The 12,188-nt window shown below is 41.4% G+C and overlaps 1 pseudogene; it reads left to right on the top strand.

Annotated features, from left to right (window-relative positions):
• Positions 1-11,201: 11,201 nt before the first annotated feature.
• On the top strand, positions 11,202-11,903 carry LOC139747758 (eukaryotic translation initiation factor 4E type 2 pseudogene; annotated as a pseudogene).
• The last annotated feature ends 285 nt before the right edge of the window (positions 11,904-12,188 follow it).

The raw sequence follows: 12,188 nt of genomic DNA on the forward strand, positions 1-12,188 counted from the left end.
CTGGCAGAAAGGTTGAACCGCAAGATCCTCCAGTGTCTTCCCACCAACATTAATTTTGATCATGATGAATGGGATGAATACCTGTCTGATGTCCAATGTTCATTAAACTCAGCTTATCATAAGTCAGTTGGAGACACACCCTTCCACGCCTTACACGGTTTTGATAAAGTGTTGCTGTATGACATAATAGCGTTCCCTCCTTCATGTCCAGCGGTCCAGAAATCAGTTGTAGCGGAAAAATATCGCACGACTCAATTGATTCATCAAAGGATCAAGGAAAATCTAGGTGAAGCCACTACAACCTTCACGAACCAGGCTGATAAATCCACGAAACCATCAAAGGTGGCTCCCGGACTCTTGGTAATGTTGCAGGAATTTAACTCTAGAAGTGAGGTTCCTAAACTTGACCCAAAATTTTCTGGCCCCTATAGAGTCTTAGCTCATTTAAAGAGACATAAGTTTAGGGTTCGACATCTAAATACAGGTGACATTCGTGAAGAACATGAGGACCACTTGAAAGTTTTACAGTATTGTGAACATGATCATCCCGGTACCACAACAGACAACACTCCTCAAACCCCAAACAATGTCACCCAACCAACTTCTACCACTGTTCAGACTGTCCCCACACCAGAACCGACCACCCTCACAACACCACCACACACACATCAGTATTCATTAAGACCTCACCTTTAAGAAGTTGCTAAGTTTATCATTTTACAGGTTCTTCCTTCTCATGTCCTTATGGTGTCTTCCTGTATATGACACTATGGCAGTACCAGGCGCCCTTCTCACGACTCCCCGCGAGGTCCACCTTCTGAGGGACACAGTCAAGTTGGGCCTGGAGGGTCTGCCCTACACTTACGGTAATTTAGTAAAACTAATGGAGGCCGTACCTCGCTTACGGTCTACCCTACTCAAGTTTTACACCAGTGCGTCCATCAGAAACTCTAGTGTTGCTCCTCCTCCAACTTTGTTAAACCAGTGGACCTGGAAACTGAATAGTACCTATGTGATTCTGTATGACATAATACAAGACTTTGAATCTCCAGTAAATACTAATGCAAGGATGAACACGAAAAAGCAAGAGAGAAGTAAGAGAGGTTCGCTTAATTTTGTAGGCCTCCTCCAACCATAATTGTTTGGTATTGCTACTCAGGAAGAACTTAATTCAGTTAGGAATCAGGTTAGATCCTTACAGTTTCAACAACTTCTTAACAACAGGTTTATTAAAGCTAAAGCTAAGATCTTAAAACAACATTTTAAATATTTGAATGACATAATGTTAACTGTTAATAACTTGACGCAACATGTAGCAACACTGTCAAAGTCTCTTAATCCCATATATGCTATAGTGACTATTTCCACATTTGTTGATAGCTTATATGCCCAGATCACTTATCATGCACATTATTTCACTGGCTTATTGGAAGATGTTAATAATCTGGTAAATAAAGTTATCACAGCATCATTTTTTCCCTTCTCGGAACTCACACGTATCATTAAACAAGCTATGACGAAATTCGGTTGCACCCCAGCTCTCCCTCTGCATCACGTGACCAGTTATTACTCCTTACTAACGGTTGACGTGATCCTCGAAGCGGTCATTATCCACATACCATTCACTGACTCCAATACTTACAGCCTTGTGAACGTAATACCATTCCCTTTTAATTATACAAAAGAGTTGCAAAAGACTATCATCCTTGCTGATAACATGAACTTTCTCTTATATAATATTAATTCCTCGTTGATTGCACATCTCTCCTTGCATGATTTAGCATTGTGCCATAAACCATTGTTTGACAACTTGATTTGCCCCCCCCCCCAATACCTTGGTTTTTCATGATTTACAAACAAACTCATGTGAGTACCAACTACTTTTAGGGCATCAACAAAATGTTCTTCATTCCTGTTCCTTTAAGGAAATTACTGTTACTGAACCTTGGATTGAAAGTATGGACAAATATCACGTCCTGTTTTTTCCAGACCCACAAAATGTTCTCATTCATTGCCCACCCAATCATCCCAAATCTTATTTGTTTCTGGGACACATTCAGTTAGGACAACAATGTACTGTTATCAGTTCAAGTTTCAAATTGTTCGGCACTCATGATCATATTTTGGGCCAGATTGATAGAGCTATCCCGAGTATAGAACGAATCGCCCAAAACATCAACTTATCCATCATTAATGAAGTAAATATCCAACACCTTCCATCTATGGTTCAAGAAGATTTAGATTCTGCAATAGATGTTTTGGCTTTTGTACCTTTTAAGTACACTTCTCATATTTCTGGATTTTCAATTATTTCGTTGTCTATTGCACTCATATTATTATTCATAGTATTCATCTTATATTGTCGTCTACGACATAGGGTGTCTAATATAGAATTCCCTACAGCCACATTGGATGTTCAGAAGGTAGTCGCAGCAGCACTTCCTTATTTAAGGAGGAATCTAACTCCAGAATAATGTGTATTGAATGAGTTCCTTGAATTTTTTTTTGCATACTGATTTTGTTTATAACATATATATATATATATATATATATATATATATATATATATATATATATATATATATATATATATATATATATATATATATATTTATTTTTTTAATTTTTTTTATTATACTTTGTCGCTGTCTCCCGCGTTTGCGAGGTAGCGCAAGGAAACAGACGAAAGAAATGGCCCACCCCCCCCCCATACACATGTATATACATACGTCCACACACGCAGATATACATACCTACACAGCTTTCCATGGTTTACCCCAGACACTTCACATGCCCTGCTTCAATCCACTGACAGCACGTCAACCCCGGTATACCACATCGCTCCAATTCACTCTATTCCTTGCCCTCCTTTCACCCTCCTGCATGTTCAGGCCCCGATCACACAAAATCTTTTTCACTCCATCTTTCCACCTCCAATTTGGTCTCCCTCTTCTCCTCGTTCCCTCCACCTCCGACACATATATCCTCTTGGTCAATCTTTCCTCACTCATTCTCTCCATGTGCCCAAACCACTTCAAAACACCCTCTTCTGCTCTCTCAACCACGCTCTTTTTATTTCCACACATCTCTCTTACCCTTACGTTACTCACTCGATCAAACCACCTCACACCACACATTGTCCTCAAACATCTCATTTCCAGCACATCCATCCTCCTGCGCACAACTCTATCCATAGCCCACGCCTCGCAACCATACAACATTGTTGGAACCACTATTCCTTCAAACATACCCATTTTTGCTTTCCGAGATAATGTTCTCGACTTCGACACATTCTTCAAGGCCCCCAGAATTTTCGCCCCCTCCCCCACCCTATGATCCACTTCCGCTTCCATGGTTCCATCCGCTGCCAGATCCACTCCCAGATATCTAAAACACTTCACTTCCTCCAGTTTTTCTCCATTCAAACTCACCTCCCAATTGACTTGACCCTCAACCCCTACTGTACCTAATAACCTTGCTCTTATTCACATTTACTCTTAACTTTCTTCTTCCACACACTTTACCAAACTCAGTCACCAGCTTCTGCAGTTTCTCACATGAATCAGCCACCAGCGCTGTATCATCAGCGAACAACAACTGACTCACTTCCCAAGCTCTCTCATCCCCAACAGACTTCATACTTGCCCCTCTTTCCAAAACTCTTGCATTTACCTCCCTAACAACCCCATCCATAAACAAATTAAACAACCATGGAGACATCACACACCCCTGCCGCAAACCTACATTCACTGAGAACCAATCACTTTCCTCTCTTCCTACACGTACACATGCCTTACATCCTCGATAAAAACTTTTCACTGCTTCTAACAACTTTCCTCCCACACCATATATTCTTAATACCTTCCACAGAGCATCTCTATCAACTCTATCATATGCCTTCTCCAGATCCATAAATGCTACATACAAATACATTTGCTTTTCTAAGTATTTCTCACATACATTCTTCAAAGCAAACACCTGATCCACACATCCTCTACCACTTCTGAAACCACACTGCTCTTCCCCAATCTGATGCTCTGTACATGCCTTCACCCTCTCAATCAATACCCTCCCATATAATTTACCAGGAATACTCAACAAACTTATACCTCTGTAATTTGAGCACTCACTCTTATCCCCTTTGCCTTTGTACAATGGCACTATGCACGCATTCCGCCAATCCTCAGGCACCTCACCATGAGTCATACATACATTAAATAACCTTACCAACCAGTCAACAATACAGTCACCCCCTTTTTAATAAATTCCACTGCAATACCATCCAAACCTGCTGCCTTGCCGGCTTTCATCTTCCGCAAAGCTTTTACTACCTCTTCTCTGTTTACCAAATCATTTTCCCTAACCCTCTCACTTTGCACACCACCTCGACCAAAACACCCTATATCTGCCACTCTATCATCAAACACATTCAACAAACCTTCAAAATACTCACTCCATCTCCTTCTCACATCACCACTACTTGTTATCACCTCCCCACTTGCGCCCTTCACCGAAGTTCCCATTTGCTCCCTTGTCTTACGCACTTTATTTACCTCCTTCCAGAACATCTTTTTATTCTCCCTAAAATTTAATGATACTCTCTCACCCCAACTCTCATTTGCTCTTTTTTTTCACCTCTTGCACCTTTCTCTTGACCTCCTGTCTCTTTCTTTTATACATCTCCCACTCAATTTCATTTTTTCCCTGCAAAAATCGTCCAAATGCCTCTCTCTTCTCTTTTACTAATACTCTTACTTCATCCCACCACTCACTACCCTTTCTAATCAACCCACCTCCCACTCTTCTCATGCCACAAGCATCTTTTGCGCAATCCATCACTGATTCCCTAAATACATCCCATTCCTTCACCACTCCCCTTACTTCCATTGTTCTCACCTTTTTCCATTCTGTACTCAGTCTCCCCTGGTACTTCCTCACACTGGTCTCCTTCTCAAGCTCACTTACTCTCACCACCCTCTTCACCCCAACATTAACTCTTCTTTTCTGAAAACCCATACAAATCTTCACCTTAGCCTCCACAAGATAATGATCAGACATCCCTCCAGTTGCACCTCTCAGCACATTAACATCCAAAAGTGTCTCTTTCGCAAACCTGTCAATTAACACGTAATCCAATAACGCTCTCTGGCCATCTCTCCTACTTACATAAGTATACTTATGTATATCTCGCTTTTTAAACCAGGTATTCCCAATCATCAGTCCTTTTTCAGCACATAAATCTACAAGCTCTTCACCATTTCCATTTACAACACTGAACACCCCATGTATACCAATTATTCCCTCAACTGCCACATTACTCACCTTTGCATTCAAATCACCCATCACTATGACCCGGTCTCGTGCATCAAAACCACTAACACACTCATTCAGCTGCTCCCAAAACACTTGCCTCTCTTGATCTTTCTTCTCATGCCCAGGTGCATATGCACCAATAATCACCCACCTCTCTCCATCAACTTTCAGTTTTACCCATATTAATCGAGAATTTACTTTCTTACACTCTATCACATACTCCCACAACTCCTGTTTCAGGAGTATTGCTACTCCTTCCCTTGCTCTTGTCCTCTCACTAACCCCTGACTTTACTCCCCAGACATTCCCAAACCACTCTTCCCCTTTACCCTTGAGCTTCGTTTCACTCAGAGCCAAAACATCCAGGTTCCTTTCCTCAAACATACTACCTATCTCTCCTTTTTTCACATCTTGGTTACATCCACACACATTTAGGCACCCCACTCTGAGCCTTCGAGGAGGATGAGCACTCCCCGCGTGACTCCTTCTTCTGTTTCCCATTTTAGAAAGTTAATACAAGGAGGGGAGATATATATATATATATATATATATATATATATATATATATATATATATATATATATATATATATATATATATATATATATATATATATATATATATATATATATATATATATATATATATATATATATATTTTTTTTTTTTTTTATACTTTGTCGCTGTCTCCCGCGTTTGCGAGGTAGCGCAAGGAAACAGACGAAAGAAATGGCCCAACCCCCCCCCATACACATGTACATACACACGTCCACACACGCAAATATACATACCTACACAGCTTTCCATGGTTTACCCCGGACGCTTCACATGCCTTGATTCAATCCACTGACAGCACGTCAACCCCTGTATACCGCATCACTCCAATTCGCTCTATTTCTTGCCCTCCTTTCACCCTCCTGCATGTTCAGGCCCCGATCACACAAAATCCTTTTCACTCCATCTTTCCACCTCCAATTTGGTCTCCCTCTTCTCCTCGTTCCCTCCACCTCCGACACATATATCCTCTTGGTCAATCTTTCCTCACTCATTCTCTCCATGTGCCCAAACCATTTCAAAACACCCTCTTCTGCTCTCTCAACCACGCTCTTTTTATTTCCACACATCTCTCTTACCCTTACGTTACTTACTCGATCAAACCACCTCACACCACACATTGTCCTCAAACATCTCATTTCCAGCACATCCATCCTCCTGCGCACAACTCTATCCATAGCCCACGCCTCGCAACCATACAACATTGTTGGAACCACTATTCCTTCAAACATACCCATTTTTGCTTTCCGGGATAATGTTCTCGACTTCCACACATTTTTCAAGGCTCCCAAAATTTTCGCCCCCTCCCCCACCCTATGATCCACTTCCGCTTCCATGGTTCCATCCGCTGACAGATCCACTCCCAGATATCTAAAACACTTCACTTCCTCCAGTTTTTCTCCATTCAAATTCAAATATATGGTGTGGGAGGCAAGTTGTTAGAAGCAGTGAAAAGTTTTTATCGAGGATGTAAGGCATGTGTACGTGTGGGAAGAGAGGAAAGTGATTGGTCCTCAGTGAATGTAGGTTTGCGGCAGGGGTGTGTGATGTCTCCATGGTCGTTTAATTTGTTTATGGATGGGGTTGTTAGGGAGGTAAATGCAAGAGTTTTGGAAAGAGGGGCAAGTATGAAGTCTGTTGGGGATGAGAGAGCTTGGGAAGTGAGTCAGTTGTTGTTCGCTGATGATACAGCGCTGGTGGCGGATTCATGTGAGAAACTGCAGAAGCTGGTGACGGAGTTTGGTAAAGTGTGTGGAAGAAGAAAGTTAAGAGTAAATGTGAATAAGAGCAAGGTTATTAGGTACAGTAGGGTTGAGGGTCAAGTCATATATATATATATATATATATATATATATATATATATATATATATATATATATATATATATATATATATATATATATATATATATATATATATGTATATATATATCTTTTTAATCCTCTAACAATTGTAGAGTGTGTTATCTATGTTATCAAGAATACTAGTTGATATAGGAGTAACTTTTGTTAATAACTATAATTTGCTTATTTCTGTACTCAGTATTATTTCATAAATAACCATAACTTTTCATGGCTCGCAGGAGCTTGAGCCAGGTTGTGGCCGAGCAAAATGTAAGACTCACGCACACTACCATTAATTTTTCATTGACTATTTGTCATTATCATTTTACTGTGAGTTACATAGAGTTAGATGCATGTTCCCGCGGGCTCACAGTTCCCACGGGCTACTGTTAATCAGGATGTATAAACACGTAAGAGCTGATCTGTTATTTGAACACGTAGGAGCTGATCTGTTATTCGAACACGTAAGAGCTGATCTGTTATTTGAACACGTTGTTGAATGGGTGTTGACGGACTCCCATATAACCCCTGCCAGTGTGACCTGAGGGGACACACTGGCTAGCATCGTCACACTGTTCACTAGAGTGTGTCGTAGTGTGTCATAAGACTATACCCCAGAGTACTACAGATGGACGTACATATTCTTTTGTAATAAGTCTACAAAGGCCGCCTGATCTTCATTGACTACCATCCACGAAGAAGACCTGTATTCATTCCTGTCGACGCAACCTTACAATTATATGACGGAGTGGAGTAACTATGTTGAAAAATGGTCTGCACTTCCATTGATTATATTGATGTGATCAGGATAAACAGAATTACACACCATAAATATCGAGTGTTGGGATGGAATCAGATACCAAACATAAGTAACTAGAAGGCATAAGGAATCGTAGATTGTGAAATACCTTGACTTAGGATCAGTATCGCCTCCTGTGGAAATACAAAGGAATTCCAACATCAGCAGATGACTGGGTCCTTCCCAGGCTGTTTATGAAGACATCAGTAAGTGACACATTAGTGTGGTGGTCAACGTTACAAGACATACAGATAATTACAAGGAAATAACCAACAAGTTGTCATTATGGAGGCGCCAAGTCCTGGACTTGATCAAACCAACTGTGACACTACGTCTCTACAATACTGCTCTCAACCACTCTACTTGGCAGATAATGTGGACAATACTGCTCTCAACCACTCTACTTGGCAGATAATGTGGACAATACTGCTCTCACCCACTCTACTTGGCAGATAATGTGGACAATACTGTTGAAGAAAAGAAGGAACACAACTTTGTAATACTTGATCAGTTACAAGTGATCAACTTTAATACAAAACTCTAAAGCATCGTCCCACACGAGAACTTTTAAAGATATTTATAGAAGACATAATATCTATGTTAGATAGAACGTATTTCTTAAAAATATATCTTTATCCGAGAAGTGTACCACCTGTATGGAGAGACACAGTTATGTAAAACATGATCTATTGTATGAAATGAACTTTAATAACAAAGATACAACGTCTTCTGAAGAACCATCAACAAATACTTACACCAAATTTCAATATTAGATACAAAACATTTTTGCTGGAAATAAACGTAAGAAATGATATTGGGATAAAGGGACGTCAAAATATATATTGCTTATGTTAGGGCGAACTCGGTAGTTGGTGAAGCCACGACACAGAGCCAGAGCAGTTATTTTGTACACTGAATATCATCTGCCATGTTTACACTTATGTTAATAATAGTCCAATCATATATATAACCCGGGATTATCATTAACCATTAAAACGAGTTTGGGATGATACAATCTCATTTATACGTATTTCCTGGGCCAGTCTGGTGGACGGTAGCAGATTGAGGTGAGTTTGGCCAATTCTGTCTACATATGTCGTGTTCTTAATTTGATAAAGAATTCAACAGAAGCTGAAGCCATAACAGAGGCCTGACTCTCGTCCCAAGCCTCTCTCTCCTGTCCTGCCTGACTCTCGTCCCAAGCCTCTCTCTCCTGTCCAGCCTGACTCTCGTCCCAAGCCTCTCTCTCCTGTCCTGCCTGACTCTCGTCCCAAGCTTCTCTCTCCTGTCCTGTCTGACTGGTTGGTAAGGTTATTTAATGTATGTATGACTCATGGTGAGGTGCCTGAGGATTGGCGGAATGCGTGCATAGTGCTATTGTACAAAGGCAAAGGGGATAAGAGTGAGTGCTCAAATTACAGAGGTATAAGTTTGTTGAGTATTCCTGGAGATTATATGGGAGGGTATTGACTGAGAGGGTGAAGGCATGTACAGAGCATCAGATTGGGGAAGAGCAGTGTGGTTTCAGAAGTGGTATAGGATGTGTGGATCAGGTGTTTGCTTTGAAAAATGTATGTGAGAAATACTTAGAAAAGCAAATGGATTTGTATGTGGCATTTATGGATCAGGAGAAGGTATATGACAGAGTTGATAGTGATGGGGTGTGGAAGGTATTAAGAATATATGGTGTGGGAGGCAAGTTGTTAGAGGTAGTGAAAAGTTTTCATCGAGGATGTAAGGCATGCCTACGAGTAGGAAGAGAGGAGAGTGATTGGTTGTCAGTGAATGTAGGTTTGCGGCAGGGGTGTGTGATGTCTCCATGGTCGTTTAATTTGTTTATGGATGAGGTTGTTAGGGAGGTAAATGCAGGAGTTTTGGAGAGAGGGGCAAGTATGAAGTCTGTTGGGGATGAGAGAGCTTGGGAAGTGAGTTAGTTGTTGTTCGCTGATGATACAGCGCTGGTGGCTGATTCGGGTGAGAAACTGCAGAAGCTGGTGAATGAGTTTGGTAAAATGTGTGAAAGAAGAAAGCTGGGAGTGAATGTGAATAAGAGCAAGGATTTTATGTACAGTAGGGTTGAGGGACAAGTCAGTTGGGAGGTACATTTAAATGGAGAAAACTTGAGGAAGTGAAGTGTTTTAGATATCTGGGAGTTGATTCGGCAGCGGATGGAACCTTGGAAGCGGATGTGAGTCATAGGGTGCTGGAGGGGGCTATAGTTCTGGGAGCATTAAAAATGTGTGGAAGGTGAGAACGTTATTTCGGAAAGCAAAAATGGGTATGTTTGAAGGAATAGTGGTTCCAACAATGCTATATGGTTGCGAGGCGTGGGCTATAGATAGAGTTGTGCAGAAGAGGGTGGATTTGTTGGAAATGAGATGTTTCAGGACATTATGTGTGTTAGGTGGTTTGATCGAGTAAGTAATGAAAGGGTAAGAGAGATGTGTGGTAGTAAAAAGAGTGTAGTTGAGAGAGCAGTAGAGGGTGTTTTGAAATGGTTTGGTCACGTGGAGAGAATGAGTGAGGAAAGATTGGCAAAGAGGATATATGTGTCAGAGGTGGAGGGAACGACTAGAAGTGGGAGACCAAATTGGAGGTGGAAAGACGGAGTGAAAAGATTTTGAGTGATCGGGGCCTGAACATACAGGAGGGTGAAAGGTGTACAAGGAATTGAGTGAGTTGGAACGATATGGTATACCGGGGTCGACTTACAGTCAATGGATTGAACCAGGGTTTGTGAAGCGTCTGGGGTAAACCATGGAAAGTTCTGTGGGGCCTGGATGTGGAAAGGGAGCTGTGGTTTCGTTGCATTATATCTGACAGCTAAAGACTGAGTGTTAACGAATGTGGCCTTTGTTGTCTTTTCCTAGTGCTACTTCGCACACATGCGGGGGGAGGGGGTTGTCATATTCATATGTGGCGAGGTGGCGACAGGAATGAATAAGGGCAGACAGTATGAATTATGCACATGTGTATATATGTATATGTCTGTTTGTGTATATGTATGTATACGTTGAGATGTGTAGGCATGTATATGTGCGTGTGTGGACGCGTATGTATATACATGTGTATGTGGGTGGGTTTGGGCCATTTCTTTAGTCTGTTTCTTTGCGCCACCTCGCTAACGCGGGAGACAGCGACAAAGCAAAATGAAATAAATACAGTACTGTGTAGTTGACAACTCTTATATCATGTCCACCATGGTGCACAAATACGATGCTCGTAAATCTAATGATGACTCGGGTGAAGAAGAGGGTGGAAATCGCGACTCAAAGGAGACAGAAAAACCATTGCCACCAGTTGAAGTTAAGTGTGGGGAGCATAGAGTGCAGTATACTTATTGTATATAGTTCAGTCGTCGAGCACCAGGAAAGCAGACTACAACACAAAATTATGACCAGAACCTCAGGTTACTTGGAAGATTTGCATCAGTGGAACAGTTTTGGGGTTACGATAGTCGTTTAGTCCTTCCTGTTGACCTAACTTCACACTCGGATATACATATTTTTAAAGATGGAATAAAGCCCATGTGAGAAGATGTTGGGAATAAGAATGGGGGGAAATGGATTGTTCGTTTACGCCAAGGACTGGCTTCACGGTGCTGAGAGAACATGATATTGGTAATGCTAGGTGAACAGTTCATGGTTGGAGATGAGATCTGTGGTGCTGTCAGATCAGTGAGATTTCAGGAGAACATTATCTCTATTTGGAATCGAAGTGCACAGGACACAGTAACAACAGGACGAATCCGTGACACTTTGAAGCGAGTTCTTAACCTTCCTCTCAATACAGTTATGGAATATAAAACTCATAATGATTCTCTCAAGCACACCCACTCCTCGTCCAGCCTACTGCGGAAACCTGGCCCTCCCATGAGGCATGACCTGCACTGATGTTTCTATCCTCCAGCCACCCGCCAACCCACCTCCCACCTCCTTGGAGAGAAGAGATTCTGGGGGAGGAGGGGGGAAGAGGTTGAGACAACCATCATACTCTATGCATCTGTGTGAGTGAGAATATATCTGTGCCAAGTTGCAGTTGTGGTCATGTACATAGGTGATGTATGTTCTGAACTGTTTACAAAGCAACACATACCTTTTCTCTGATACATTTTTGAAAGCCGACACAGAATTACATGGGAATATCTAAGCTGTACTCCTTTTAAGAAATATATGTCT

The sequence above is a fragment of the Panulirus ornatus genome, chromosome 70 (assembly GCF_036320965.1).
Source record: "Panulirus ornatus isolate Po-2019 chromosome 70, ASM3632096v1, whole genome shotgun sequence".
Classification (NCBI taxonomy): domain Eukaryota; kingdom Metazoa; phylum Arthropoda; class Malacostraca; order Decapoda; family Palinuridae; genus Panulirus; species Panulirus ornatus.